The following is a 24,146-nucleotide window of genomic DNA, read 5'->3' on the forward strand; positions in this document are numbered from 1 at the left end:
CCTGTTATTTGAAGCACTTCCGTCACACTGGGTTGTCTGGGGCAGCTCTGGGCTATGGGGCTGGCGATGGGCAGGAGTGTTTCCTGTCCACCAGGATGATGGGTGTGAGCAGACACCCCCCTTTTCTTGGGAAGTTGTGGTGTTTAGTGAATTTTCTCAGCCACTGGATTATTGCCTTTTGTCTCAGAGCTCTCTTAGTTCTGCTCTTGACTTGACCTGCCCAAATTGCAAGTCTTTGAAGCTTTCTGTATTGGGCTTCTTAGAGTAACTGTTTTAGAAAAAGAAAAAAGGATTAAAAAAAAAAAAAAAGGGCCCTCCTCAGAGATCTAATGGGTTATTGAAATGCTAAGAGACAAAGCTACCAGGGCCATTAAGGAAAGGTCCACAGGGCAGAGAGATCAGCTTTTCTTAGGGATTTGCATATGCGCCTCAGGGCCTGAGCTCTGCCCTTCCCCTTTCTATGTTCACCAGAACTCCAAAAATCCTCCGCTTTTATTTTGGAGTTTTTCATGTTGTTTTTTTTTTCTATGCCTGTCTCCTCTCTGCTGGGCTGGCTGCTCTCAGATTCTCTGGTGTCTGGTCTCAGTCTATCTATGGTTGGAGTTTGGATCAGTAGAATGAGTTTCCGATAAGGGCTGCCACTGCAGTTCTCCCTTCTCCTTCCCGGAGCTGACAGCCCCTCCTCCCACGGGACTGAGCCTGGCAGGGAGGGGCGCGGGTCCCCTGGCCGCAAAAACTTACAGATTTCGCTGATCTCAGCAGTTCCACGTTTTCATGAGTGTTGTATGAAGTATGCCCAAAGTCAGATTGCTCTGTGGTGTCCAGTCCACGCAGTTCCTGGCTTTCTACCTACTTTCCTGGAGGAGTAACTAAAACATACAGCTCACCAGTCCGCCATCTTGCCCCGCCTCCCCCAACTATGTCTTGAAACACTCTACCTAGCCCTTCACTCTTCTCTTCTTTTTGAACACCAATGATTCTTATGTTTGTTCACTACATGTTGTTCATCATTTCCCTGAAATCCATTTCAAGTTTTTTTTCACCATTTGTTCTTTTGTGTGTTTGCATTCAATTGTTTTGTCCTCAAGTTCACTTATCCTTTCTTCTGCCTCTTCAAATCTGCTATTATGTGTTTAGTATATTTTCAATTTAATCAACAGTAACTTTTATTTCCATAGATCTGCTATTTTTTAAATTTACTCTTTAAAATTCTTCTTTATGCTCTTCTAGAGTCTTCTTGATATCCTTTATGGCTTTAGCCATCTCATTGAAGATGTTTTGGAGATTTGTGTGTACTTCTTTAATTAATTGCTCCAAATTTTTTTGTCTCTTTGGGCTTTTCAATTTGTTCATTTAGCTTGTCCATGTCTTCTAGATTCTTCAAGTGCTTTATGATTTTCTGTTGGTTTTGGGCACTTTGCTTGTCTTGATAAGGTTATTTTGTGAAATGCAGGATTGTTTGAGCATTTATATATAATTTGGCAGAGCTACATCTCGGTGGAGTGCAGTTTCCCTATCCTACCAGCAAGTGGTGCTGTCAAGCCAGTCTTCCCCAAACTTCTATGCACTGAGCAGGGTCCAAACCATTTGGGATCCGATCAGTGCACCAGTTCCCCGTGTGCACTGGGGATTGCCTGTGCTGGGGGTGTGATGTGGGCCCTGTGCAACTCAGCAGGGAGTCCACTTAAGGGCACTCTCCAGCTCTCAAGGGTAATTTTGAACATCTCAATTTTGTCTTGAACTGATTTTAGAACACCATCCCTGAGTAATTTGCCATCACAATGAACAATTACCTCATTACCATTTTGCCTCCATTCCTGCCCCCATCTTCTCTAAGGAAAAACCTGTGATTACTCTTCTCTGTTCCACACACACTTGTTTAAAAAATAAGGTATTAAGTCAGAAGTAGAAAGGATGGTGGGATATAGTTTTTCTTCAGAACTCCTCAGCCAGGTCTTGGCGCTGCAACCCCAAGTGAACTTGGACTCATTGTTTACAATATACCTGCACTATATACTACAGTCTTCCTCAATTTGTTCTATTTGAAAACCTGATTCCAGCCTCTCCAGTTGGAGGCTCTGGTGTCAGTGATGCCTGCCCTGACTATGCTATTTAAAATGGTGATATGATCTGTCCAGATTCTCAATCCTTCCTACCCTACTCTCCTTTTATTTTTCTTGTGGCACTATCTCCTTCTCACATATTCTAAGGCTGACTTTTTAAAATTATGTTTATCTTTGTTGACTGTCTGCTCCCACTAGAAGGCAAACCCCACAAGGCAAGGTTCTTTATTAGTGTGTCTACTGATATGTCTCAATCACCTAGAACAATAGAACAATGCCTGGGCCATGGCAGACATTTACTGCACATTTACTGAACAAATATGTGAGGTTTCCACATCTGAAATATGTGACCAGAGATGGTTTCAGGAGTAATTTACAGGTTAAAACAGATCTTACATCTGTGCCAAATTCTTTCACTTTATCATAACTTAAAAACAGGCTTTTAGGAATTAGCAAAACCTCCAAAAGTTACTCATTAGTTACTAAGCATACATGAAGAGAGGTACAATGTCCAAAACAATTGACCATTTTGAAAATAGATCAAAATTCATCACTGCAAATAGATTGGGAGCAGAAATTTGTATGATGGAAATGTCTAAATCTAGCCAGTGGCCCATTTATTTTAAATTAGGTTCTTATCCACAAAATCCTATTACAGCAAAATGATTTAAAGAGATTCTTTGTCTTCTCTTTAATATGGCTTAACCTGGGTATTAAGGAGACTTCAATTAAATCATTTGATGAGGAATCTACATTTTCTGGACCACAAGAGTCATTTAAAACAAATGACACTTTTCTTAAGCTCTGCTATTATCTAACTCTCAGTAACGCCTGTCTCTTCCTGAAGTGTTTTTGGTAGGAACACAGACAAGGCTTAGATTTTTGCCTCCTTAATTATCAGCTGCAGGTGCCCCCAAAGGGCAAGCAAATAATAATCTAAAAGGTTTGAAGACTTATTTAAAACACTGACCCATATTTTCTTAACAATATTTGAAACATACCTCTGCCTGTTCACTTCAGGTATAACCATGATGTATCTGACAGAATTAAACATTAGCAAATCAATGAAGTGCCATTTTAGCACTGCGGGTCACATTTTCCTCTTTTTATTAAAATTCTAGTTTGTCCAGAGTCTCATTTTTTCAAGTTCAGCCATTAAAATTTGTACAGCTGACTTGAGCCACAAGAGTATGAAGAGCATATTTTCTGAAACATAAAAATCAGGCAGCATGCTGTCAGTTTGGGGAATCAGACAGACATTGGTTAGTATCCGGGATCCACCCCTCCCCTGCTGGGCCTGATTTTAGGCATGCTCTCTAACTAAGACTCAATCTCTAAATCCATAAAATGAGCCTATTAACACCTACTTGGCAGTATCGCTATGGGTATCAGAGATACAGCATGTAAACTCCCAATACAGTGTCTGGCATGTAGAGGCATGTGTCATAAATCATGATAGTTAATTTTTTTCTGGTTTGACCATTTATTTGAGACATTTCATAAAGGCCCACAGCTTAAATTGCTTTTGATTATGTTTAATCAATTGCTTTTATTGAAACACGTTACATGGAATCAGTGTTATCCTAGAAAACTATCCAGGTTATAAAATCCATGTCGTTACAGGTTCTGATTCTCATCTGAGATCCTGGAAGTAATTGCAACATTTTAGGAGGCCCAAAGTCTTGTACTGGTCTTTGTTTAAGCAAAGGGATCCATGTACCATTTTCTTGCCCAAGTCTCCCAGCAGTTGTTGATGGGGGAGAGAGGCAGCTGTGTGCAGCTCCCAGCATGCCCATCAGTGTGCTCATCTTCTAGTCCTGAGAAGGCCAGCAGAGTCAGGAGTGTTCGTTTCACCCAACAACCTAAACATACCATGTTCCTGGCCACAGGGTGTAGAGAGAGAAAGAGAAGCTGCACAGAGAGGAGAAGGAGGGGCAGGGAAGGAGAAGAGAAGAAAAAAGTTAAGTTGAAGACCAGCAAGTTTGTCAAAATGTTGCCAAGAAGAGGGTGGCGGCATAGAGATTTTAAAGTTCTTTCCTCTCCTCAGCTTCAGGCAAAGAAGTCATTCATCAACAGGGCGGGGCTTTTTTCTTTTTACTAAAAGGAAGAAAGCTCCAAGCATTCACCCTCCCCACTGGCTGTGTCAAACAAGCTCTGCTGGCAGCAACTAAGCATTTGCTACAGAGCTCCCCTTATTTGGCAAGCCTTAGCCTGCAAAGCAACAGGGGGGACAATTAGAAGGAGATTCATCACCTTACCACCTCCCCACCCCAGGGCAGACCCCATTTGGGCCCTTCTGTGGAGAATGGGGCCCACAGAGCCCATCAGCACTTCATCTGTTCTGTTGGTGCCTATGCTGGAATCAACCAAAGTAGTCCTGGAAAGCATCCAGCTGTCAGGTATGCACAAAAATTTGGGATTTTGAACCAATGTAGTTACTGATAGTCATCATTTATTGATTACCTAATGTATGACAAGCACAGCATTAAGCATTTTACATGCATGATTTAGCAAGCATCCATTGAACAATTATTAAGAGCAAACTATGTGCAAATCACTGAATTGAGTGCTGGAGATACCATGATGAACAAGTCAGATACAATGTGTCCCTCTGGCAGATGTTACTTTTTTACTTACCAAATATCTATTCCACCTTTATTCCCCAATTTAGATTGTGCAAAATCTCACTCTCCCAGTCTCCCTTGTTGTTTGTAGTTATGGCCAAAGATATCTAAATGGAAGGTTTGCTTTCCTGCCAAAGTGAGGCAGATACAACTATCATGATCTCTTTTCCTTTCTTCCAGCCTTAATTTGGATGTGATGGCTGGAGCTGCAACAGCCATATTGCTTCCCACTCCTTGCTGTACAAGCCCTGTTTATGCCCTCCCCTGAGTGTGGGTAGAACCTGAGTGTATGATGATATATCACTACCATGATTATATTGCATTATATAGCAAAAGGGAAATTATCTGAGGTGGGCCTGGCCTAATCTGGTGAGCCCTCTAACAGCAGAGCATTTTCTCTAAATGGTTTGCAGAGAAAGAAGTCAGATAGATGAGATGTGCTCCTGCTGACCAGGAAGCAGAAGTAGCAACCATATTGTGAACTGCTTGTGGGGGCCTCATGGCAGGGAACTACAGATGGCCCCTAGGAGATGAAAGTGGTCCCAGGCCAACAGTTAGCAAAAAAACAGGGACCTCAGTCATACAACGGCAAGGAAATGAATTCTGCCAACAATGATGTGAACTTGGAAGAGGACCCTGAGCCTTAGATGTGCTTGCACCACCCCACCCCACCCCGACATTTTGATTTCATCCTGATGAGACCCTAATCAAAGAACCCACCTGGGCCTGATCTATGGCCCTGTGAGATAATAAATGTATGCTGTTTTAAGCCACTAAGTTTGTGGCAATTTGTTATGCAGCAATAGCAAATGAATATGATTATATATTATTATTATATTATATTATGTGGAATAATATAGTGCACAGTTATATATTATATTATGTTAGGATAAAGCCTAAGATACTTTTTCAATGAGTTCCAAAAATTCAGAGGATTAGAAAATATAGGCGTTTATTTCCCTCACCCATTTTAGTACTGAAGTGGGCAGTTGGTTGAGGGTGAGCAGTTGGGTGCTCACATTTCTCACATCTTGTTGCCCTGGGAACCCTCCAGAGAGAGCCCTAGGCTCATTTACAGGGTCAAAGCTGGGCACCGGGCACACTGGGAAGTATAAGAAGACCAAGTCCAGGCCATCAATTTCACTTTAAGCAAATAATATGGGAGTTATACTCAGCACTTCTGTTGATGTTCCTTTTTTGAGAATTTAGTTCCATTGAAACACTTAACCTTACGGAAGTTTGGGAAAAGCAGTTGTGGGGTGGGAGACATATGCCTAGAGGAAGAAAAGAATGGATTTTGGTCAACAATTAGTAATTTCCACAAATATTATTTTTTAAAAATATGGAGCACTACTATATGCTGCCAAATTACTCTTCAGCCTTGCTTTCTTGCCGGCACTTTGTTTTGATTACTTCTGAGAGGGCCAAATTTAATTGCAGAGGAGACACCTCACAATTTTGTACTGCTGAGTCATTCATTTACGAGGCAATGTTGACCTCTGCCTGGGATAAAGGTAGCATTAACAACAACTGCACTACTCACTGCTAATTATTGCAATTCATCATCAAATGTACTTTTCTTCGTGCTTTGCAGACAGGTACAGATATGTTCCAATGAATAGGCTTTCTCCACCTACCCATCCTCACCTGTGACATGGTGAGGGGGAGGGTGATAAAAAAGCAGAATGCAGAGCCCCCCTACACATGGCCTGGCATGCCCCCTACCCCTCATCTTTTCCCTTTGAAAGAACTATAGGAGGAAGAATTGTACAGGGTAATGGTCATTTTGCTGTGATTTAGTCAGAGGTCTAAAAAGGGTGTGCACTGCTGGAGAGTGTTTTTTTTATAGCAAGAAAGGCCATGCGAGCAGCTTCAGAGTTTCTTTGAAGATTAGGCTGATCAAAATGCCCCTTTGCTGAGATTTCTCCAAAGACTGCAAGAGGGTGGGTGTGTTGCAGGGATAAGAATAAGAGAGTAAGTTTTATTTTGTTGACTGAGTAGCCCCTCAATAAATGTTTGTTGATGTCAATGATTGTGTGTGTGTGTGTATGATAATCCATTTACAGAAAAAAGGGACATTTTCTCACAAATTTTCAGAATTCTTTCCATGGAATCTTATTGTTGGATTTCCCTTTGAAGATAGAGCTTGGCTTTCAGGGATATTTTCCAAAATACCATGTATTTTGCTAACTGTAAATAAACCCATGTGTCATTTCATCCAGGAAACTTGCTTTTAGTGCATTCTTTCCTGGGTTCTAAGCTGGTGATATCACCAGGCCTTGGGGGAAAATCTAGAGCAATAAGATCGCTCTAGAGTAGCAAAACTCTCAGATTTTGAAAATGTTTATTAAAAAGGTACTCAAAGCATCTCCCAAAATTATGTCTCTTCTCTTATTCTGTTCTACATTCCCACAGCAAATAGCGATGTTTATTTCTTTCTTCCAAGAATATTCCTCAAGTAGCAGAATCCAATTCATTTCAAGTTAACCTACCCCAATTAATGGTCCAATTCTGCATACACTGAGGACAATCTGTGTAGAAAAGCAGAAAACCTGTCTTTGTAACTGCTGATCAGAACAGGCTTATGTAAGAAGAAGGGTCATGAACCTATGGAATGACTCAAAATATGGCTAATCTACAAGCCAGAAAGCCTTAGAGGGGTAGAGGCTGAGTCATGATAAGGAAGAAGTAATGAGTATGACTCCCTTATTCCTGTCTCTTTCCCAACATTTTTCAATTCTGAGGGCAAGGGATCAATCCATGCTTTATTAAAATAATAAAGAATCATTCAGGCTAGGAGCATAGATGCCAGCAGTGTGTAACCCTCTATCTGCCCAGATAGATACAAAGAATAAATAACTTTCCCTTCTAAATCCCTGAAAACCATGCTGCAAGTGCCTACCTGCAGAATTCTGACATGCTTCTAAATCAGAACTAAACAAAGTAATACTACCTTGGATTTGCATGGCCATTCAGAGTCTTCAAAACCTGTTCACATTTTTTTTCCAGATGTTCTTCACAGCTGCCCATGGAAGTAATAATAGTGCTGTAATTGAGCATTTACTACGTGCCAATGTACATACACTCACTCATTGACTCCTCACAACAATATTCAGTGTTAGGTACTATTGTTAGCCCGTTTTATACACAAAGCTTACAAGCATTGTGATTCCTTGGTTCACACAGTGGTAAATGACAGAGCCAGCATTATGAACCTAGACAGTCTGACCCCAGAGCCCAGGTGCTAAACTTCTACACTGTACTGGCTCAACAGCTCGGTTTCTGAGAAATTAAGAGACCAGAAAGCAGTAGCACTGGATCTAGGACCTGTTTTTCCTGCTTCTTTCTTATTTCATTATACCCCTGTTCGGGGGTTCCTTTGGGCATTTGTACTCCAGATAACCTTCTTCACCTTGGTCTGCTGTGGCTGTGACTTCTCCTTTTGTGTTTACTCAGGAATCAACCTTCCTCTAAGGTCAGCCTCAGGATTTGAAACCTTTAATTTCCTTCAACTTGACATTTTACCATTTCCAAGTCCCCAAGCCTCCTGTGGCTTTTAAAGGGGTGATTTCAGATATCCACTCCCTACAGCTCTGAGAACAATTCATTTCAATCTTGGGACATTGCCCAGAATTTAGGTAAACTAGCATGATCCTTCTAGTTTGGCTTTTCATTCCATCTATTGTCTAAAGCTCAGTCTCTGGGCATAAACTACTATGTAAGAGGTGGGGGAAATTTTAATGTTCCAGATAGACATTCTTACCTGATGTTTTAAGATAAAAAAACTAGATAAATGATAATTTTTTTTCTCATCTGGATATTTTGGAGTCATGGAGATGGTGGAAAAAGATGTTTGATAAGGTTTCATTACCATTTAAGGAATAGTAGTACTAAACCATTCAATCTAATCATAATAAAAGTTCTTCAACATATCTAAAATAAGTCCTATGAGTCCAGGAAAAAGAAAAGTTTTAATTATTTGCCAGAGGAAAAAAAAATGCTTTTAGATTAATGTTTGGGAAGGGTCGAGGATGGTCTTTTGGGAACCCAAGAGTATTTATAAAGTGGAGACAACAAAGGTAAAAATGTCTTCAACAACTTGAATGAACAAAATTACAGCATTCTCCAGGAAAATTGTTCCTGATAGCATGGCTATTGATTAAAGAATGTCTTGAAAAAATGTTAAAAGGGTTACAGAGCCAAGCATTCATTTTACCTGTTCCTTAAATTCTGTATCTTTTCTATTGGTTACTTTTAAAAAGTCAGTAACAACTTAGAGTTACCAACAGGTAACCTTGTAAGACATATAAAATTTAACTTAAAATGGAAATTTATTCTCTTACGCATTAGTGAGGTGCTACTTAAAAAAAATAAAGCCTAAAAACCCATTACTCAAAGTTTATAAGAATTCTAAAGACTACTCTAGGGGAAAGTAGGGCTGTTTTTTTCACAGTGACAAATGGAAACACATCATTTGCAAATTTAATTGTCATTCAACAGTTCATAAAATTATCAGAAAAAGAGCTGACCGTCTCCACTGTACTCAATATAGAAGAATATGGAAATAAGAAAGGAGCTAACATTCAGTGAATGATATCTATATAATAAAGAATAATATTAAAATCATAAATTTATATATGTATGATATTTATGATAGACAAACATAAAATTTTCCAATCTGTTGTCATCCCCCATTATCTGAAACTATCTTTTCATACCAAAAGAGCTGTGAATGGCTAATATTTGCCCCAGCCCTAAGAAATCAACCTTTCTGATATGTATCACTTAACTTACTTGCTTCTCGGGAGCCCAATGCCCAATCTATCGGTAAAGTTGGAAATCATGGAATGGCAAAAGAAACAAGTCCTCTTGTCCTCTGGACAAGACAGCATGAGCAGGAAACTCCTTTTTAGCTTTCTTATTTCTGTGATGATGGGATGGGGATGCTACTGGGCAAAGCATTATAATAGGTATTATACAATATTTTGACTCATAAAATTTTCATAGAAACAACTCTTTCCCAATCACGTTTGGACAGGTTCAGAACCTGATTTTCTTGGTGTGGGGATGCCACATGCTGTTAAAACCTCCTAAGATTCTGCTGTCCCCCAGTCTGTCTGACTTCCACTCATCACAGGACTCCAAATGGCCAAAATTAGTTTAAAATAAGAGTGAGTTATTCCTGGTCACTTTTATTATATTTTGTGGTCTCTTTTTGGAATTTCATTCTCACAACAACACTTCAAGGTAGATAACACTCTCCTCATTTTACAGATGATAAAAAGCAAACACTCTAAAAGGAAAGGAAGCTTGACAGAAGCTAGCAAGCTGGGAAAAATATAGCCAGGATTAACCCAGGTGGGTCTGGTTCCAGAGTCTGAGGCTTTCCCATTGCCTCTTCCCTCTCCCTCCAGGGGTGACATGTTGGCTCTCCTCTACTGCTGCCTAAGCAAGGGATTGGCTTTTAATAAGGAGTTGGGAGGGATGCCAGGGATAGAACTACACAAAGAGGATGGGAAAAGGCTGTTTCTTAAAAACAACTCTCCAATATGGCCAGTCAGTTCAGTGAGCTGGAAGACAGAGTGAGCAATGGAAGAACAGGTGTTGAGCCCAGACCTGGGTTCAAATTCCATCTCCATCATTACTGAATGATGCCTACTGCCTGAAACTTGTGTGTTTACATGTGACATCAACCACCTAAGAGACCACATGATCAATGGACCACAGTCTTCCCACTAACTTCACTGCGTCCCTCTCTGCCCCAAAGTGTGTGTTCCAGACTCCTGGTCTCTACCACTCCAATTCTATTTTATTGTTGAGCCCTCTTCTTCATACTAATCTGGTTATCAGTGGGCCCTGACCCTTTTCTGTTTGTCTTGCCAGACCTAAGAAGTCTGACATCCTAACCCCATTGGTTTTCATCCTTAAATTTTTGGTCGTGAGTAGTCTTGAACTTCCTGATTTGGACTGCAGATACCTCCCTAGATGGGGCCAACCCTTTTGTTCTCAGTTTCTTCTAGTTCTACTCCTTTGATAGTAGATTACTCCTTCTCCCAGTCTCAACAAGGAACTACCAGCATGCTACATGACTGTGGCTGCCTTGGTGATTTCAGAAGTAGCCTTGGGATGCTTATTGGATAGCACTGGGCATTAAAGAAGCCTTGTGCTCACCTGGATTTTCACAAATCACCTCTAGCCTATACCAACAAATGCCTCTCTAGAGGGGAGAGGACAAAGTGGGGAGCCTCCAAAACTGATAGATCAATCTGTCAGTTTCCTACTAAACAGCTTTCTTCCCACCCTTAAGTCATTCAATGTCTATATTTTAACAGATAGTATCATTTTTTTCTGAAGAAGAAAGAAGGTCGGTCGAAAGTAACACTACAATCAATATAATAGATTCCATTAGATAGGTTTTCATTTCTAGAACAAGCTTCCCTCTTGACATCAAAGTTTTTATTGCATCTGCAGAGGAATGTATTAGTTACTGAATCTTTTTAACTTTTTTATTATGGAGGTTTTCAAATATACATAAAAGTGTAAAGAATAGTATAATGAACCACCATGTAGCCATTGCCTACTTTAACAATTGTTAACACATGACCACTTTATTCATGAAAGTGTCATAATATAATTTTTAAAGATAAGGATTCTTTCTAAAAATATATAACAATAATACCATCATTACACCTAAAATTAATAATTCCTTAATATTGTCAAATATCCAGTCAGTCTTCAGATTTCCCTGTTGTTGTTTTTTTTTCTTTTTTCATTTCTTGGGATTATTATTTGTAGTTGCTTTGTTCAAATCAGGAGCCCAAATCCCATATATTGCATTTAATTTGTATGTCTCCAAATACTCTTTTAAAAATCTACAGGTCCTGTCTTAGTTTTCCAGGGCTGTTGTAACAAATACCACAGACTGGCTGGCTTAAACAACAGGAATTTATTGTCTCACAGGTTTGGAAGCCAGAAGTCCAAAATTCAAAGCATTTGCAGGCCATGCTTTCTCCAAAGTCTACAGGGCTCTGGTGGGGACTTGCCATCATTCCATAACTCAGTCTCGGCCTCCATCCCATGGCCATCTGTCTCCTTCTGTCTCCTCCTCACTCCTACTACTGCGGTCCCAATTTCCTTTGCTTATGAGGACTCCAGTCATATTGGATTAAGGCTCACTCTGATTCAGTTTGGACTCGTGGGATCTTTGACTATCCTATTTACAAATTTAGTGCGTATCCACAGGACTGGGAATTAGGACTTGATCATGCCTTTGTGGAGGACATGATTCAATCCACAGCAATGACCTTTTCTTACTTTGTTTTTCTTGTGATTTGTTGAAGAAAGCAGATAATTTGTCCTTTAGAATTTCCCACATTCTTGATTTATTTTGCTGATTGACTTCCTGTTACATCCTTTGTCTTCTGTATTTCCCACAAAATTGGTAGTTAAATCTAGAGGCTTCGAAAAGAATCAGGTTCAATTTGTTTATAAGAATATTTCACAGGTAAGGTTGTATATTTCCTTTTACATCAAATCAGGAGGCACAAAGCATAAGGCTGTTTTTATTTTTGTAATGTTAAATTTGATCTGTTGTTGTCCAGCTTGTTCCATCCATTGTAAAGTTCCCCATTAGTTTTTCACCTAGTGGCTTAGAAGCCATTGATCTTCATTGCTCAAATTCTTTATTTTATTAGGATTTGCAAAACGGCGATATTTAAGTTTGTCTGCATTTAATAGCTGGAATTCATTTAAAAAAAAAAAAACTTCCCCTCATCAACTATTTGTTTAGTCTAAGATACAATTCAAATAGTAATGCTTAGTTCTTTCTCTCTCCCTCCCTCCATTTAAAAATGTTTGTCAGTTTCCAAAGGTGACTGAATATTATTTTTAAATGTCATTATAAATTCATATATTTTTACATATTTAATGAGTTTCATGGTACAGAATGTTAAAGTTTCTACATATGCAACATTATATGGACTCTGGGCATGAATATGCAATTATAGAACAATAGAAAGGTAAAGGCAATCTGTTAATCCAATTTGGAAAATCCTGAAAGTGTAAAAAGGAGACAGTTGGCAGAAATTTGGTCAAGCTCCCAAACGGGTCAACAACAACAACAACAACAATAAAAACCCTGAAAATTTGCAGCAGAACAGGAAGCACTGTTTAGAGCTGCCAATGCTGCATGCCCAAAAGAAATGAGATCAGTTGAGGAAGCAGTGGAAGCCTGATGAGTGATGTGCAGGCTACCGAGAATGCAGAATCACTGACTCAGCATCAGGGAAACTACAATGAGAGCAGTTTTAATCTGAAACTAAAGAGGTAGATCTGGGAGCCAGTGAGGGAGGCATGAGTTAACCTAGGATCAGAGGAGGGTGTGAGAGCCAGCAAACCCAACAAGTAACCTGAGTGACAGATTTTGAATCAGAATAAGGAGCTAAACTACATCAACCCAGATTAAGTAAAGATGACTGTGCATCTGTACATTGGCTGTTTATGCGTGAGCTAAGCATCCGTCTTCGCTTAGTCCTGCTGGGCATGTATTATACCTCAGAGAGATTAACCGAAAGTGGGTGCCACTTACTGTTAAGAGAGGGGAAAGATGAAGGGCCTTGGGCTCAAGAATGTAATCTTTGGAGCAGAAATCCTTCATTCTTCTTTTTTCTCAAGCAGCAGCAGCCCAAAGACACTAGAAAACTTCTTTGCGAATTGCCTAGGATCCATTTTATCCCAAAGACAGCCATAATTGAGATAAATACCTCCATATTCTGTCTTAGGCTAATATAACAATATATATTATTTAATAATTATGATAATTTTTTTACTGCTAACTTTAAGGAAAGGTATTTTAAAAATCATCAGAGATCATATCTTAAAGGTCATATAGTTACAGTCCTAAATGAAAATATTAAGATATAATTCTCATTCCATTACCCAAAAAATTGACATTTAGATGAACTAATTCAAGAGGGACAAGCTCTTGGCCTCCTGGACATAGGAGAAATAACAGCTATATGAAAGAGTTTCAATAATAAAAAGTATCAAGAAAAACAAACGTAACTAACCAGTGTAAATTTTTCCTGCAAGGGGCTTTCTCATATTTTGTGAAATTGGATTTCTTGTTTAGAATTGGTGATTTCAAACCAACCTGCAAAAGACTTACTCTGAGACCAGGATTTAACATAAGTACTGAAATATTTTAAACTGAGATAGAAACTCAAATATATGAATATGGGCAGGATTTTATTTCCTGATTTTTAAAATTTGTATTAAATCTATCTTCATTTATCTACCCTTAATTTAAAAAGAGAAAATTTATGTTTTTAAAAAATGCCTACTTTGGGCCTCCAGTTATCTTTCCTTTTATTTAAAATACAATAGCAAAACCTATGAAAACCATATAGCTTATCACATATCATATATTGCCACTTAAAATGTTGTATCCATATGTAACAAGTGTTATGACAGAATTGCATAGCTTTAAGTCCAGCCTGTTCTTTCAACTGTTCAGCTAAAGGAAATACCTTCTTCAAAATTGAGTCAAAAATCATATTTAATAGTTAAAAGTATATCTTTACTTTTGAAAGTACTTTCACTTAACAAGGTAAATCCTCATTATGAATATTGAGTGTTTTAGGGCAAGCTCATGCATGAGCTTTGTCCTCAGTCTTCACCAACAATCCTCCCTAGATATATAGTTTATTGTTCTTTAAGGAAAGACTGGATTAATTCCATAAATACATATGTAAATCTGAAAATAAGTTTAAGCATAAACATAGTATCAAAAGAATGTGTTCAGGACAACTGTTTTAATGGCTATCTCTTAGGACAATATTATCTCTTCAGGTATTGTGTGTGTGTGTGTTTGTGTATGTTCACACACACATGTATTCTTGTTCCCAGATGATACCAGAATAACAATTAAAGTATCAATTGTTGGAGTATTATTTTGAGAACGTAAATAAAGAATTCCATAACTAGTCTCTGTACAAAATTTGAACTTAAGATGCTCTTCTTCCCTACAATAATTTTAAAATATAATTATAATACACTTTTGGATTTAAATGCACCAAAAGCCATATCCTTGCATTGTGTGTCAGAAGGCTTAGCCACATATATTCAATGTTATATTCAAACAGAAGTAAGACTCAAAATTCTGGGTGCTTCCTTGTTCTTATTTTAATACACCTCAATAGCCAATATTCTTGAAGAAGTTTTCACATCTAAATAAGCTATAGAAGCTATGACTACAAAATAGTTACATGAATTCATAATCCAGGCTTGAAAACTTGTCTTATTATTGTCACACTTCTCTCTAAGACTTGAGTTACTCTTTAACTACTACCCACATCCCAACAGTGTTCAAGTGAAAAAGGAGCTAGCATTCAGTAGAAACTGTTTTTACCCTTGAGAAATGTTGTTACATTTTTTGTCAACATAAAAGGGGTGTGGAAACATTGACTGTTTCAAACTTCCCTCTTTACTTCTCTGGAAGGAAACAAAATATACAGACAGAGACTGAGTAGGGAGTGTCTGTGTATGTGTGTGTGTGTGTCTGCTTATGAAAGGTTACTGTAATCCAGAGATAAGGTTAGCAATTCTACAGAGAATAGCTTTGTGTTCCTCCATGGATCAGTGATATGGTCATTTTTGACCTCTTTCAGCACAGGTCTAATAATAAAAAAAAAAAATCAAGTTAGACTTGCCATTCATTCCAAAGTAAAACTGACTTTCAGATCATTATCAGAACAAAAGCTTAGTAAACAAACTTCTGAACCATGAAACAAATAACTCCCAGGTGGTACCTCCTATAGTCAGGCAATTCTAGCATTCATTTTGGAAAAAGGAAAATGCTCCCATAGAAGCAAGACTGTGTCAGCATCTCAGCTCTCTAACCTCCTTTCCTGCCCCACCTTAGGAGTGCTGTGATACCCAACACTGTTCCTGGATGCCAGCAGAGCCTGGAAGACACTATCCCAATGTTTTCTGAGTCATAACCACATTTAAATAGATGATGAGTATTATCGTGTAGCTATGTATGGTCTGAGGGATGTGTACGGAGGAGGGCAGAGTCAATGTTTCTGTTGCCTACCTTATGGGGTGAGCATGGATCCAACTGCGCATCTGAACCCCCATCTGCAGTGGAATCACCTTCTCCCAATCTGACTCTGCTTGTGGGTCACTGTCCAGCAATGAGGATTTAGCCCCATACACAGAGCATGGAAATGAGTCCATCCCTTTCACCCTGGATTCACTAAATATAGGGACAGCTCTGCACATGACCCATTGCACAGGTTAAAGTGATTCCCTACAATCCCGTGCAATGAAGAAAGTAAGATCATGAAAAGCAAAAGTTGAATGGGCTGCAACTTCACTACAACTTCTGACTTTATTTCAATGATTACTCTATTTTACTACTACAGATAATTGTTTTGAGACATTAGAAGACTAACGATTGGGTTACATGGCTGTTTTACATGTGATTTCATATTAATCTGCATCAAAAACAATTTTTAAATACTGCCATGTTTATTTACTAATAACGCATTTGTTTACCAAAGATTACCTATTCATTAAGTTAATCTTGTCTCCTAACAATGAAGTAAATTACCTAAGGGAAAAGACTAGGGTTTTTAATTCTTTTGTATTCATAAAGCACCTGTCCCAGCACTGGATACCTTGTGGACATGTGGTTCTTTGATTACAATTTATTTGTTTTAAAATTTAAATGGTAGCTGCTTTTTTAATTATGTTATAAAACCTTTATATCACAGAAGTAAATTTTAGTAGAACCACATTTAATTTAAAAAAATTAATAGCAGCAAACTATGGGGTACTTATGTTCCATGAGAAAGTACTTAGAAAACTAAGGTTCAACAAGGTTGTTCACGTTCACACAGATATTAAATGATGGAACTGGACCTCCAATCCAGTTCACTAAGCTATTCTTTCTTCCATAGTTACACACTTAATATGAACTTTCTGTACTTAAGTTTCTATTTTCTAACTTTTTTGTTTTTCTATTTAGAAAAAAAAAAAAGGATGAGTTGTTGTGGGAAAGGAATTTAGTATGGGGAAGAAGTGTAGTGACTACCACTTGTTCTTGATCACTTAAAGTTACCTGCTCACCCATGAGGGTTACAGTGTTTTCAGCCTTTGTTGCCCTTTGTGTTTTCAAGGAATCTGTGAAAATGAAGGTTTCTCATCAGATGTCAGAGTGTGCCAAGAAAGGTCAGGTTTCTGATTTTCAGCATGATCAGGGTCTGTGATGGTTAAGTTCCTGTGTCAACTTGGCTAGTTTATGTTGTCCAGTTGTTTGGTTGAACAAGCACTGGCCTGATTGTTACTGTGACATTATTTGGTGGATTTAAATCATTAGTCCATTGATTGCATCTTTGGCTGATTACATCTACAATCAACAGAGGAGATTGCCTTTAGCAATGAGAGAAGTATCATCCAATCAGTTGAACGTCTTATGGGGTAACGGATAATTTCAGTAGTCAGAAAGAAGAATTTCTATCTCTACTTCAGCCATCCAGCTTCTGGGGAATTCACTGAAAGCTTCATTAGAGTTCCCAACCTGGGACCTGCCCTATGGAATTCAGACTTGCCAATCCCCATGTCATGTGATCCGATTCCTATAATAAATAAATCTGTGTATCTTTCTGTCTGTCTGTCTATCTATCTATCTATCTATCTATCTATCTATCTATCTATGTATCTATCTATCTCCTGTCTGTTCTGCTTCTCTGGAAAACTTTGATTACTACAGGGCCCCAGTAAATACCAATGAGTTTTGTCAGATTAGAAGTCAGGCAGTCTACTGATACCCCTGTTAGAATTAAATCCAACTACAAAATTGCAAAAAGAGCTGTAAAAAAGGGAAATGCCGCAATGTTGTAGCTGATGACATGTGGTCCTTTTCATGGCAAGCTTTGGAGATTATATTTAAAGGTTTCAATGAGGAACCAGTAGGAGCTGGTATTGGAAAACTGTGAGACATGCGATTAGTCTGTGGAGGCCCCCTTCTGGTATTACTGGTTCCTCCATTCTTTGGTTGAATAATGACTTCCTGCTGCCTATCCAGCGACCCTCTTCAGTCCCCTCATTGTAAGTCAGTCATCTGAAGAGCAATTCCACATTCCTCCTTAGTCTCCACCATGTCCATCAGGTTCACCCAGAAATCCTACAAGGTGTCCTCCTCCAGCCCCTGGACCTTCAGCAGCCGCTCTTACACCAGCGGGCCCGGCACCTGTGTCAGCTCCTACTCTTGGGTGGGCAGTGGCAGCAGCAGCTTCCAGGGCAACCTGGGTGCTGGCATGGGTCTGATGGGGGGCTACGGAGGGGCAGGGAGTGCAGGGGGCATCACAGTCGTCACATTGAACCAGAGCCTGCTGAGTCCCCTTAAGCTGGAAGTGGACCCCAACATCCAGGCCGTGTGGATGTAGGAGAAGTTGCAGATCAAGACCCTCAACAACAAGTTTGCTTCCTTCATTGACAAGGTGCAGTTCCTGGAGCAGCAGAACAAGATGCTGGAGACCAAGTGGAGCCTCCTGCAGCAGCAGAAGACTGCTGGGAGCAAAATGGACAACTTGTTTGAGAGCTACATCAACAACCTTCAGGGGCAGCACGAGGTGCTGAGCCAGGAGAAGCTGAAGCTGGAGGCAGAGCTTGGCAACATGCAGGGGCTGGTGGAAGACTTCAAGAGTAAGTAGGAGGACAAGACCAACAAGTGAACAGAGATGTAGAATGAATTTGTCCTCATCAAGAAGGATGTGGATGAAGCTTACAACAACAAAGTAGAGCTGGAGTCCCGCCTGGAAGGGCTGATGGATGAGATTAACTTCCTCAGGCAGCTATATGAAGAGTAGATCCATGAGCTGCAGGCCCAGATCTCTGACACGTCCGTGGTCCTCTCCATGGACAACAGCCGCTCCCTGGACCTGGATGGCGTCATCGCTGAGGTCAAGGCCCAGTACAAGATCACTAATGGTAGCTGGGCCGAGGCCGAGAGCATGTACCAGATCAAATACAAGGAGCTGCAAATGCTGGCTGGGAAGCACAGGGATGACCTCCGCTACATGAAGACAGATCTCCGAGATGAACTGGACCATCAGCCGGCTCCAGGCTGAGATCGAGGGCCTGAAGGGCCAAAGAGCTTCCCTGGAGGCCGCCATTGCGGATGCCGAGCAGCGTGGGGAGCTGGCTGTTAAGGACACCAATGCCATGTGGACTAGCTGGAGGCCGCCCTGCACCAGGCCAAGCAGGACATGGAGCGGCAGCTTCGCGAGTACCAGGAGCTGATGAACATCAAGCTGGCTCTGGACATCGAGATCGCCACCCACCGCAAGCTGCTGGAGGGCGAGCAGAGCCGGCTGGAATCTGGGATACAGAACATTGAGTATTCATACGAAGACTTCCAGCGGCTACTAATCAGGTCCATTGAGCCCCGTCTTCGGGGGCCTCTCAGGCACTGGCAACAACTACTCCTTCAGCTCCAGTGGGAGATGCACTAACTCCACCAAGGCCGTGGTTGTGAATAAGATTGAGACCCGTGATGGGAAGCTGGTGTCGGAGTCATCCGATGCCCTGCCCAAGTGAACTGCCACTGCAGCCCCTCCCAGGCCACCCCCATGCCGTGCTGCCCCAGAGCCTGGGGACAAGGAGCTGTGCAGGGGGGCATAGGGAACAGGAGACCTGGGGTACCCCTTCTTGCCCATGTTCCCAACTAGAAGCCAGTTTTGTCTTTTCCAAAATAAAGCCTCAGTTGGCTCAGCCAACTGAAAAAAAAAAAAAAAAAATGAATACATGGAATAGCAAATTTTTTGAAAAGGTTCTTTTTTGCCCCCCTTTGGTGTCTCAATAAATACATCACTGTGGTATAATCATAAGCAAGAAACTATGCGCTTGGTTTCATAGACATAGCATAATAAATTATATCCTTATAAACAACCATTGGAACAGTAAAAATTGCTAGACTTCCATTTCAACCGAAAGCTTTCCTCTGAACAAATTGTTAGAACATGTTCAGAGATGCCTATCATGGGAACATATAATAGGATAAATTGTGGGAGAAGAAGGCTGGGCTAGTTACTCATAAGTTGGCAGCGTAAAGACAAGGTAAGGGACTGAACACCAGACTGACAGTCAGATTTGGGTGGGCACGTAATTCTTAATGAGTTAATGAGTTTTCCACAGGCTTTGACAATAAAATCATAAAAGTAAAGAAAGAAGTGTAGTATACAATCTTAAGAGAAGACTTAAAGAGTTTCTCAATTATTGGTCTATTTCTTAAGGATTACTAGTTTCCCCAAAGAAAAACCATTGGTAACTCAGTTGGGTAAAATCTGAAACCATAGATAAGTGAATATGTAACATGCCAAGTATCAGCTGCTAACTAGTGAATGCATACTTGTCTTATCATGCGAATGCTTGATTACCTCAAAAATACCTGGTATAGAGTAAATTCTTATCAGACAACCATCCTGTGGCAATGCATCCAATGGTAAGCATGGTAACCGACCTACTACCTTTAGCACTACTTTGTTTACTTAGTGCTTCTGTGTTAAAGGCTTATGTTGGCAAATGTTTTATCACTAGCACCCCCTCAATGGTCTCACACTATATCCCAGCCTTCCACAGATTACCATGGATGTGACTGTGTGGGAAGATGGTGAATTGGAAGTCATTTTTAGCTACCCAAGGAAGGAAAAAGTCAATATGGGGCTGAAGGAGTCTGGAAGCAGCTATGCATATTCATAAAGAAAAATACCATTTTCTCTTTGGAATAGAGACAATGAAAGTGGATAAATGAAGAATGTGGCTATTTCTAAAAGCCCCCAATAACTCTCCTCCCACGTGGTGTTTGCAAAACCTGAATAAGGCCAAATCACCCCAGGTTTATTGATGTGGATATCAGAAAGGACATAGTAAAAAATAAATAAATAAAGATAAATTACAAGATGATCTTTCCTCTAACTAGTTCTTCCTTTTTCTCTGTTCTTAGCTTCATTCTAATCTGACAGAATGGGTGCCTAAGTCTTGCTGGCAGCATCAGCCAGTACCCAATTCATTGCCCCTTATTTGCACAGTGCATGATGATTCTCTCCAGAAAGCTGCAAGCACAAAATACATTTGAAGTATTTTCTATTCCCCTTAACATGTTAGCCCAATTATAACTTTCTTGATAAAGATTATTACAAAATACACAGACCTATCTGAATATTTCTGGTATTTTATGTTTTGTCCTTAATATATTTTTTTAAATTACCAGGAAAGAATAGATTCTAAAATGCAGTGGTTCATCTCTCAAATCTCATTATTCTGTCCTTGCAATGTGCATCACAATGAAAATGACTGACTAAGGAGTTTGAATACAAGTAAATATAGAAGCTTTATGTAAATCTGCTTGTTGAATCAGGGGAAAAAAAGAAAAAGCTCTGAGGAGTTGTTTATGCTTTCTTTCATCTCAAGTGCCATTTTCTCTGAATATCAGATAACTTATTGATTTTAGTGTACTTCAATTCTCAATTTTCCATAAAGCATAAAAACCTTAATGACTTCTCCAAAGCTCAAGTGAGAATCAATCAATTAATTTTCCTAGTAGTTCAACTCTGTCAAAATTAAAGTGCTATTTTAATGAAATTTTTAGACTTTTAGTCTTTCGTGGCAGCATTTAATCCCCTAAATCTTTCTTTTACCATTGCAAGAAAAGTTCAAGTACATACAATTAAATAGAGAGGTCAAATGTTTTAAACTTTATCATAGACATAAAAGTGCAAGTTGCTTTATATGGCATTTTTCTAGGGTTTAACCCTAGTGCTGAGTCAACTGCAATTCTGAACAGAACTGTTGCAGAATCATCCATAATATAATAGGCAAATGCATCAGCTACTACTCAAGTGTACAGTGACACACTCCTCTGTATTGTGATTTGAGGAATAAACAAAAAAATCTGTTGTATTTTCCCCCTCAAGTCTGATAAGAACATAAACTTTCCATCATTCACCATCTCTTTGAATTAAGGCATTTTTTTTTTATTAGAGAAGTTGTGGGTTTACAGAAAAATCATGTATAAATACAGTGTTCCCATATACCTCCTTATTATTATTACCTTGCATTGGTGTGGTACATTTGTTATAATTGATGAAAGCACATTTTAATAATTGTACTATTGACTATAGTCCATGGTTTAACTAAGGGTTAACAGTCTGTGTTTGCAGTTTCATGGGTTTTTTTTTTTTTTTTACAATTTTTCTAGTAACACATGCAACTTAACATTTCCTCTTTTAGCCACATTCAAATATGTAATTCAGGACTATTAATTATGTTCATAATGTTGTGCTACCATCACCACCATCCATTACCAAAACTTTTCCAACTTTCAAAATAGAAACTATACATTTTAAGTCTTAATTCCCTATTTCCTACCCCCACCATGTCCCCTAGGAACCTATAGATTCTGACTCTATGAGTTTGCTTATTTTAATTATTTCCTATCAGGGAGATTATACAATATTTGTAATTTTATGCCTGGCTTATTTCACTCAACATGATGTCTTCAAGGTTCATCCAGGTCATTGCACATATCAGAATGTCATCCTTTTTTATAGCTGAATAATATTCCATTGTGTACATATACCACACTTTATCTATTAATGGGTTGATGGACCCTAGAGTTGCTTCCATCTTTGGGCAATTGTGAATAAGATTGCTATAAACATTGGTGTGCAAATATCTCTTCAAGTCCCTACTTTCAATTCTTTTGGGTATGTACCTGGAAGTGGGATTACCAGGCCATATGGTAATTCTATACTTAACTTTCTGAGGAACGGCCAAACTGTCTTCCACAGTGGCTGCAGCATTTTACCTTGCCACCAGCAATGAATGAGTGTTTCTATTTCTCCATTTCCTCTCCAACACAATGGTATCTCATTGTGGTTTTTGATTTGCATTTTCGTAATGGCTAGTGATGTTGAACATCTTTTCATGTGCTTTTTGGCCATCTATGTATCTTTTCTGGAGAAATGTCTATTCAAGTATTTTGCCCATTTTTTAATTGGACAATTTGTCCTTTTGTTAACTTGAAGGATTTCTTTATATATTCTAGGTATGAAACCCTTATCAGATATGTGGTTTACAAATATTTTTCCCCATTGTGTAACTTGTTGTTTTACTTTCCTGATCAAGTCCTTTGATGCACAAAAGTTTTAAATTTTGATGAGACCCCATTTGTCTATTTTTTTCTTTTGTCGCTTGTGCTTTGGGTTAAAGTCTAAGAAACCATGGCCTAGCACAAGGTCCTGAAGATGCTTCCCTACATTTTTCTTTTCAGAGTTTTATAGTTCTGGCTCTTATATTTAGGTCTTTGATGATCTTTGTATGTGGTGTGAGGTAAGAACTCACCTTCATTCTTTTGCAAAACAGAGATCCAGTTTTCCCAGCACCATTTGTTGAAGAGACTTGTCCTTTCAAATGAGTGGGTTTTGCCCCCTTGTCAAAAATCAGTTAACCATAAATGTGAGGGTTGATTTCTGTCCTCAAGGGGGGGCAATATCTTTCTAATGCAGTTTGATTTTACCTTCTCAGCTTCTGGGAAAGTGACAGTGTCCTTCTCTGTGAAGTTCCCAAGGACTCTGAGGGGCTTAGATAGGCCCCAACATGGGGAGGGCCCTTTTGGCCATCAGCACATTCTGATATTTGAATTTCCAGTGCATGGAGGGATGTCCAGAGGAGACTGTTGTTACTTATAACCAGTTTCTTTCTAAGGAGAGTAGATCCTGTTTTGTTAAATAAAAGGTTCTTTTGTTCTGAAGTTTCTTATTGGGTTTGGCCTGGCAAAGGTGGGGTTTGGGAGGAGGGGCTGAGTGGAATTGCTAGGTGTGCTGAGTGAGGATTGGGAGCCCCTAGGGGCATCAAGGTGGGAGGGGCTGAGGAGGAAGCAGGGAAGGTAGAAGATCAGGAGCCAGCAGCTGGGGGTTGGCTGGGCTCTGTGTGAGTAGAGCGTGACCTTAAAGGACCACAGCAAAAATTCCTGGAAGGGGAAAGAGGATAGAAAACTAACATTGCCACCATTTGCATCAATAGTACATTAGCATGGATTAGTGTATCAGGTTAGTAAACTGTCACTTAGAAAGTAGAGATCATAAATGGGACAGGTGCAGTTTTGGGGTGGAAGAGAGGAGGTAAAAAGTTCAATATGAATTGACAACGTGGAAGGCTCCACTTGGAAAGATAAATAGCAGTGAGGGGAAGAGGATGCTGAGAAGGGTCAGAATTTGAAAAGGCAATGGGTAGCCTCAGATTAAAATGTATTTCAGTCTACTCTGAATATGACTAAGAAAAATAAAACACACTAGAATATTTATTGGAATTGTGAAATGAATTAAAAATAGAACTAAATTATAGGCAGAAAAGATACCATAGTCTAAAACTCATTAGTAGAATGTGGACTGTA

General features: G+C 39.4%; 1 pseudogene; it reads left to right on the forward strand.

Moving 5' to 3' along the window:
- The first annotated feature begins 17,850 nt into the window (after positions 1–17,850).
- LOC119543508 lies at positions 17,851–19,291 on the forward strand (annotated as a pseudogene).
- Positions 19,292–24,146: the final 4,855 nt, after the last annotated feature.

This window comes from Choloepus didactylus, chromosome 8, assembly GCF_015220235.1.
Source record: "Choloepus didactylus isolate mChoDid1 chromosome 8, mChoDid1.pri, whole genome shotgun sequence".
Lineage (NCBI taxonomy): Eukaryota > Metazoa > Chordata > Mammalia > Pilosa > Megalonychidae > Choloepus > Choloepus didactylus.